The following is a 9242-nucleotide window of genomic DNA, read 5'->3' as shown; positions in this document are numbered from 1 at the left end:
ACACAAATAATAAATGAAATGTGGAATGATTTTAGTAGTAGACGGTAATAGGATTTTTATTGATGTGTATTTTTTCTTTGTTGAAAACTTGTGTGGTTCTTGTTAGACAATTTTATTATTAGAATGTAAATATGTTTTTATTTTATTTTATCATCATAGTATTTTAATTATTGATTATATTAATTGTAGTTTTCTAGTCATTTTTCTTCCAACATAAATTTATTGCTTATTGAATATATTATTATGAGCATTTTATATTAGGAATGGAGCAAGACGGGTCTAATTGTCACATTGGAGATGCCAAGAAAAAGGGAAAGAATGTAATATGGTCAAAAGAGATGGATCAATGTCTTGTTTTGGAACTTGTGCATCAAGCTAATGAGAGTTATAGGATAGATAAAGGTTTTAAAGATCATGCTTATACTGCAGCTTGTTCAGTGTTAAATTCAAAATTTCACTTGTCACTAAATCGAGAGCATTGTGTTAATCGTTTAAAGACTATCAAGAAAAAGTATAGATTCATTCAGGAAATGTTAAGCAAAAGTGGATTTGCTTGGAATCCAGTGATGAAAATGGTGGAATGCAGTGACAAAGTCTGGACACATATGTTGCGTTATGTAGATGTTTAAAGTAAAGTTTTAATTGATAATATATTTCTTAGTTTATTTGTATAGCATGTTATTTTGAACATAGTAGTGTTTTTCAATTTAATTATTTATTGCAATATATGCCACAATTTACTTTAGTCATCACTAATTAAATGAGAATAAATAAAAGGAGAAAATAGGTGCAATATGTCTATTTATACTTTGAAGATACTATGAGCAAGTCACTATTCTAAGCACAACCCAACAAGAACTTATTGAATCTTATCTTTCCATAGTTTCATGAAAGGGTGCATCCATATGCAAAACTTTGTCTTCTTGTTCCTAAAGTGACCAAAAAGAGTCTACCTGAATGTGATACTCGAAAGTTGCATTTAAACAATTTGGTAAAAAAACTTTCACAATTTCGTATCTTGTGTAAAATCTTGAGCTTGAATATAAAAGCAAAAAGTAGGTAATTGTTTGGAAGATTAAAAAAATTATGTTGTGCACATTTCAAACCATAGTTACAGTACAATTATGTATGAAATAGTTTCTTAAATGTGTCTCTCATGATTGTAAGGATAAATTAGTTGCTACTAATATTTAAAAAGCAAACATTGAAAGATATACATGGATTTGTATTGATATTTTTCTTTAGTTTTTTTTTTATTAAAGATATACATGGATTCATATTGATATTTTTCTTTTGTATATATTTTTTTTGTTTGAAAACATTAATTAGGCGAATCCCGATGCAAAAGGTTTACGAGGTAAGAGAATTGACATGCTTGATGAATTGGCTATAGTTTGTGGCAATGATTATGCAATTGGAGAATGGGCTAATTCGGCCAAAGATATAAATGCTAAGAAGTCAAAACCAATGAATGACACTGGGGAGGAATATACACCATTAGTGGACCTTAACGAAGAAGTTAACATGGATGACTTAGGTGATGCAGAAGAAATTATTGTGCTACTGAGCAAGGTAATGCAGGTAACATGATGAGTGGTATTTTCTTTTGTTTTGGCCCATACTTAAAATGCCTTAATTATTTGCACGTACATCTTCTATTAATATTACTAACCGAATTTTTATTTTATTTTATTTTATTTATTTATTTATTTTTAGGTAGCTAACCAACTGGATGTAAAGATAACCAAGGAACTTCAAGCTCATCTAAACGTCGTTCAAAGAAACCGCGAACCATGGATAATGTTGCTGAAACCATGAGTGCAATTTCAAATAACATGGCAAGATTAGCTGATGCATATGAGAAGAGCAAGCCTTGCATGAATTATTTGGAACTTTAAAAGGCTATAATGGATGTTGAGGAGCTTGATCTCAGTAGCCGAATGACTTCATTTGAATTCTTGAATGCAGATCCTGTCAAAGCGAGAGCCTTTTTAATCTATCCTCCAGAGATGCAATACTTATTCTTAATTAGACAACTGATACCAAATGGTCACCCTACTACTGATTAATGATTGAACTAAGTTAGCTCTTTGAATGAATACTTTTGAAGCACTTTGGAACCTTTGATTTGGTCATGTAATTCCTTTTTTTTTACTCAGTTTACTAAAGACATTGTCAAAAATTATGGTTTATGATTTGCCTTTGACTTGGTATTAACGGAAAGCTACTACTAGTGGTGTGTATCATCATTATTTTGTAATATTTTTATTTTTTGTTTAAGGAAATGTTTTATTATTATATGCTGTAAGAAATATTATACTATAGAGAAATCGAAAAAAAAAAAAAAAAACAACAATTCCTATATAACATCAAACATTATCTTAGAATAAATAATTAAATTTATTAACATAATCCATCCATGACTTTTAATTTTTAACAAAAAAATAAATAAAATTAACATAAATTAGATATATATATATATAGAAAACGAATACAAGCTTATTTTCTCACCTTCAAAAATAAAAGATCGAGAATTCAAGTAAATATATATATACACACAATTATATAAACGAGAATGCAAAAAATTGTATTATGATATCACATGCTATTCTATTCCATATTTCACTAATACTATTCCTCTAAAACAAATTTATTTATTTTTATACTATTTAAAATTATAAGGGTATTTTCGGTAAGTGGAATCATTTTCTTTTCCTTTTCATGCTATTCAAACTATCAAAATAAGATTTTCTCACAATTTTCTTCAAAAATTTTCCTGTTAACCAAATGTATTATGGAAACTTGATTTTCCTTTCTTTCACTTCACTTTCTTTCACTTTCACTTTCCTTCAAAATTTTCCGTCTAACCAAACGGACCTTTACTTTCAAGTCTTTTTTTAAAATTATCAGAAAATAAGAGTAGAAAAGAATGAAAAACTTGTGAAATTATAAATTTATCCTCTCCCTTGTAGGTTGTCTTTCTCATCCTTATTTTCCTTGATAAGGAAAAAGAGAGAGAACTTGTTCTGACATCATATTTTTCTTTTTCCTCATTAGATGCGTGAAAGGAACAGAGTCCTAATAAATAAAATTTTATTCTAACATGTCTTTTTCTTTTACTAAATGATTTTAATGTCTTTCATTCCAGCGAGAAAAGGGAAAGTCAAAGAAGAAAAAAACAAAAAAAAAAGAAATATATACTCATTTTGTCCCTGTCATGGGAATCACATGACGGGCTCTGCACGTAGTAGACCGGACGGCGAGGTGACCTTGTTGGGGAAGATGCTGCTAGACTGGTCACCTCTGAGTCTGTCTTGGCGTGCATTGACGACATTGTTTTGATTCTATGATCAACCAGCTGCTCCACCCAGGACGAACAGAAGACACAAGACTGATCTATCTCCCTCTCCCTCTCTCTCTCTTTACATACGTGTGCGTGGAACTCGCTGTAGCTAGCACACTATTTTATGTTTATTTATTCGGATTCTTTTCTATTACTGATTGTATGTGAAACACAGAAGCAATGCATGAAAGTTGATCATTATATAGTGTATATATATTACAAATTGTCAGCTGATTCCCCCACTCATGTTGGTTGTGTATTAATTTAGTAGTATTTAACTTTACGGACCCAAAAGGTCAAGGGAATACGGGTATGACTATGGCCCCGTATAGAAATGGGGCCGTTATGCACTCAATGATTGTGTTTATATATATATATATTATATTTTTATTTTATTCGACAAGAACCCACACCACACATCTACTTGCGTGACACTGAAAAAAAATATTTCTTCGTCACTGCAGTTTTCTTATACAATAAAATTAATCACTGTACATAATAAATCATTATTACTGTTTAAATTATAGATGAGTTATGACTTATGATATACATTAGTACTTTGTTGCATCTTATGACTTGGTTGTTTTGGGCCCACGCTGAAATGTTCGACTAAAAGAGCACTTTCCTTTAGTTATATGAACTATTCGGTTTAATGGGCTTTGGTTTGGGCTTTTTAAAGACCTATTAAGTTCACCAATGATATGGAATGAATGGTCTTTTAGTTTCCATGTCCAGCCCATTTATGACTAGTAGAAAAGTTCTTTTTTAAAAAAGGAAAAAAACTAGTAGTAAAGTGAATATTTCATTCCAGCTAGTAAGGGGAAAGTGAGAAGAAAAAAACTTAAAAAGCTTTTTTTGAGAATATAATATATTTTTTTTCTTTGACAAGAAATACACACTCATTTTGTCCTTAAAACTAAGAGTCCAATTTAAAAAAATAGGTGAGATACCACTAGATTATAAGGCCTTTGGTTAACTTCTTAGGGCAGCCGGTATAACAATAGCTATATTGGCTAGCAATGCATATATTGATTGCTAGCCACGCCAGCAATTGTGTTGACGTGGCTAGTTACAATAATTTGCTAGCAAAAACCGATGGTATGGTGATAAATATTTATTATTTTATTAATTTTTGTTGCTCAAAATTTATTGCCTTTTTATTAACAAAAAGGAAACAAACAAATAGGGAAGCTTTGGGCCCACTTTGGGCTAGCAATCAGGCTGTTGTTATCGATGCAGTTTGCTAGCAAAATATGCTGGCCCACCATTAGCCAGCACCACACCGTCCCTTAGTATCGCAATAACTGATTTGCTGGCAAAAATCTATCCATACCGGGTGCTCTTAGGATGATACTTTTTAGTTTTTTTTATTTTTTATTTCATTATTAATAAATGAATTATCAAATTTATTCATAATAGATCAAGAATTTACTTTTTATAAATTTAATGTAGGATAAAATACATTGATGAGGTTTGGGAAAAGACTGAAAGTTAGTCAATTTTTAGATAATGACATCCTTCAAGTTTGAAAAATAAACAAAAAGACTCTAAAGATGATAAATTGACCTTATTACCCTTTGATATAAAATTGACATTTTAATTGACTTAAATACTCTTGGATTAAATCCAAACCCATCTCAAACCCTAACCCAAACCCGAACCTGCCTGTGTAAGAACCCTATCCCCTTTTCTCTGTGTCTGTGTGTGTGTATATATATATACACACACTACATCTTCATTACCACTGAGCCGTCGCCGGGCAATCATCATCATTCTTATGTGGTGGTGCTTGAACACTCTACAGCTCCTCTTCGGCGTCTTCCAAGTAGCCGCAAAAAGTCTCGACGACCACCACGATCTCGCCGGTAGAATAGGCAATGAAAAAGAGAGATGAAGGCACCCAGCGATACCACCGTCGGCCAATTGGAACTCAAAGCAGTGGACCTGTTAGTGTTGTTTGAGGTCGTTGTCGGCCAATCGGACATCTCGGAGTAATCGGAGTAATAATCTGATCTATCCTTATTCGTGAAGAGGAGAGAGGGGTGAGGTAGAGGATAACAACTTTCTATCAGAGTAACCCACACAGACCGGCGACGTCCTTTCGGCGACCACAAATTGTAAGGCTTCGAAGGGGTTTCACACTGTCACTGTGTGGGGATTTCTATGGCTTTGATGCTATGTGGGTTTTTTTACGTCTTGATTGGGTTTTCTGATTGGAGATGATAGGGTAGTTGAAGATGGGTTATAGAGAGATAAAGTGAGTAGAGAGGGGGAGGGGTGATGCCAACTCGGCCGTCGGCGAAGGTTCAGATCTCGCCGGTGATGGTGGTTGAGGTGTGGCGGTGGTTCGCCGATGGGGGTGGTTTGAGGTTTGGTGAAGGGTTTGTTTCGTTCGGTGTAATTGAGAAGGGTTTGTTCAGCCGGGTTTGGGTTTGTGATGATGTGGTTAACAGGTTGTGTTGGGTTTAGCAAGTACAGAAGTGAGGGGGTGATATAGTAAGGGCAAAAATATCATTTAAAGTTATAATATTTTATAGTTTAAATTAATAAAATTATTGAAGGGTAATACTGGCTTTTCACAATTTTAAGGACATGTCTGGATTCATTTTTTGGACAATGGGGTGTCTTTGTCCCAAAATGACTAAACTTATATATGATTGTTTTTTAGGCAAATCTGAGGGTGTCTCTGTATTTTATCTTAAGGAGGATAAATTGATAATATTTAAAAAAATATATTGACTTTTCAATAGAGAAATAGAAGGGTGGACACATGGAGTATTAATTTTCTTGTGTTTTTTCTTTTACTTTTAAGTCTTTTTAAAAAATTATCAGAAAATAAGAGTAGAAAAGAATGAAAAACACTTGTGAAATTATAAATTTATCCTCTCCTTTGTAGCTTGTCTTTCTCATCCTTATTTTCCTTGATAAGGAAAAAGAGAGAACTTGTTCTGACATCTTTTCCTCATTAGATGCGTGAAAGGAACAGAGTCCTAAAAAATAAATAAAATTTCTAACATGTCCTTTTCTTTTACTAAATGATTTTAATGTCTTTCAAAAATTATTGCAAGTGCACGACTTTTGCTGCTATGTTTCCTTTTCTATATTGTTTTCATGGAATTCAGGACCTTTCTCTTTTTTTTATGTAAATAATGTATAGGAAAAGGACAAAAAATTCTCCTGAATTATTGACAAATCTGCACTAAACCTCTTAACTTATAAAAATTACAAATAACCCCTAACTATATATTTTTTATTACAGATCACTCCATCCGGCAGTACGCCGGTCAAATATTGCCGTTAAACACATCACATGCTTTCACGTGATGCAAATTCTAAAATTTAAACACTATATTGCCCTTATAAATTTAATATTGCCCTTTGCACAGTTAAAACCCCCAAACGCCACCCAACCAAATTCACAAGACTTCGTCAGAGATAAAGCTCATCGACGAGCGTTTCGCCTTGCTAGACCTCAACAACGATGGTGTTTTGTCCTGATCGGAGCTTTGCAAGGCCTTTGAATCATTTCGGCAAGTTGAGATCCGCTTCAGTTTGGACACAGCAACACCATGTGAAGAGTTCGGCTGAAAACCCCAATTCGTGAGCCTGAACATGTGTCATAAATTAGACCAACCCAACCAAAGCATTGTTCTGCAATAACCTAATTGTTTGTTTTACAAAGTCTAATTCTTCTTCGATCATGACTGTAACGAGCACGATACATCGGTGGCGGCGGCACCAGAGGAGGAGAGTTGTCAGATTCCAACAGAAATGGGTGGTGACAGTGGATTTTTGGGGTTTCAATTGGGTTTCATGGTGTGTGATTTTAGTATGAGTTGCTAATTTTTGAAGACCACGGTGAGAAAGCCGGGTCGTGGTTGGTAAGGTGGATGATGGTGGGGGCAGTTGATTTATGTACTACACCCTAGATTGATTGACGCCCCCAATTCCTACTACACCCTCGAAAGCATAATCTCCGAAACCGTCGCCAAGACTTGGACATTCTCCTCGTCTGTCCACCGAGCCGCCGTCATATTCGAGTTCTCCCCGTACAGTTTGCTGAATGGCGGTGTGCTCGACCGATGGAAAAGGCTGGTTCGGGACGGCAACGAATCAGTTACTAAAGAAGTCGCGATTCCGGTGATGGGCTGTTATGAAGAAGCTTGGCTGTGATTGGGTTTGATAGCTGCCGGCGGGACTGAACGGCTGCGAGCTTGGCTTCGGATGATGGCGGGCGGCGGTGGAAAAGACGACTATGAACTTGGCTTCGGATGATGGCAGCCGGCGGTGGAAAGGGCGGCTGTGGACTCCACCGCGATGGGGCGTTTCGCGGCGAGCTTAGCAAGCAAGACCGCCCTTGTTCCTTTCTTTTCTCCATTTTACCTCCTCATTTGCTTTTTAGATTAAGAGTTCAGAGCTGAGTTGATCAAGGTCTTGGCAGAATTTCAAGGATTTCTTCATTCGCATGGGCTTAGATATACCTGGATTGGAAATGATCATTTTGTTATAAGGAAAATCTTTGTTAAATTGAGCATATGAGAGAGCATGAAGCCGGTAGCCATAAGACCTACCTCAGCCTGTAGGGACCAAAAAAAAAAAAAAAAAAAAAAAAAAAAAAGAAAAAACCTTAAAGGTATACTTGTCTTTTAGATTTTCCGGCATTGACAATTAACACAATGGATTTAATTGCAACAAAATTAAAGTTTAAGGGGTTTTTTTTTTGTAATTTAGGGGTTACTTGCAAAAGCCCCATAGTTCAGGGGGGTTTTATGCATTTTTCTCTAATGTATATAATACAGAATACAATGGTTTTACAAATTTGAAAGAATGGTGATATTGGTTTGATTTATTTTTTTATTTTTTTGGCAAGAAACTCTCCGATTGTAATTACTGGGACTCAAACTCTTATGCTATGTTTGGTGTGCAATAATGGAATGGAATGCAAGTGGAAATGAAACCAAAATAGGAATTGAATGGAATGGTCATTCTCATTCTATTTTTGGGTTGTAAATATGAAATGTGTACGAATGGAATAATAATAACAATTCTAATGTTTGGTTGGACCAATTTAAAATTTACAATGAAATAAAATTCAAATTGAGTTATCCAAAATATCACTCTTAGTAACAAATAAATTAAATTAACAACATAACATTCTTTTATAATTTTATTTTTAAAAAAATAAATGGTGGTTGTGGTGGTGGTGGATGATGATGACGGTGGTGGTGGAGGTGGTGGTGTTGGAAGGCGGCGGCGGTAATGGTGTAAGGCAGCGGTGGTAATGGTGGAAGATGGTAGTGGTGTTGGTGGAAGTAGTGTGGTGGTGATGGTGGAAGAAGATAGTGGTGTAAATGACGATGGTGGAAACCAATGGAGGTAACTGTGGTGGTGGTGGTGGAAGGCAATAGAGGCAGCGGCGATGGAAGGTAGTGGTGGTGGAAGGCAATGGAGGTGTTGGTGGTGAAAGGCGGTGGCAGGGGTGGTGGCGTGAAAGGCGGTGACAGCGGTGAAAGGCGATAGCAACTGCGGTAGTGGTGAAAGGCGGCGATGGTGGTAGCGGTGATGGAAAGTGGTAGCGGTGGTGAAAGGTGGTACCTGTGGTGAAAAGCGGTGGCGAAAGGCAATGGCGGGGGTGGTGGAAAGTGGTAGGTGATCCAGAAATTGTTGGAGATAAACAAACCTTCTCAAGCACACTGATATCAACTTCTTCAACGTGATAACCCAAACAAAATACTGACTTTGAGGCGTGTATTCACTTTCCTTAAAGTGTTATTTGCCCCCACTCAATTTGAGTTTACTAATGGGTTCTGTAGCAAAACACTCCCATGATACAATAAAGTCTGAATTCCTGTAATTAACAATATTGAAGGAATTCCCTAAATACTCGTTGAAACTGTTA

Source organism: Cornus florida, unplaced genomic scaffold, assembly GCF_030987335.1.
Source record: "Cornus florida cultivar Cherokee Brave unplaced genomic scaffold, ASM3098733v1 CherokeeBrave_3.0.0_Hap2_Chr11, whole genome shotgun sequence".
Taxonomy (NCBI): domain Eukaryota; kingdom Viridiplantae; phylum Streptophyta; class Magnoliopsida; order Cornales; family Cornaceae; genus Cornus; species Cornus florida.
Note: the sequence above shows the minus strand (reverse complement) of the source record.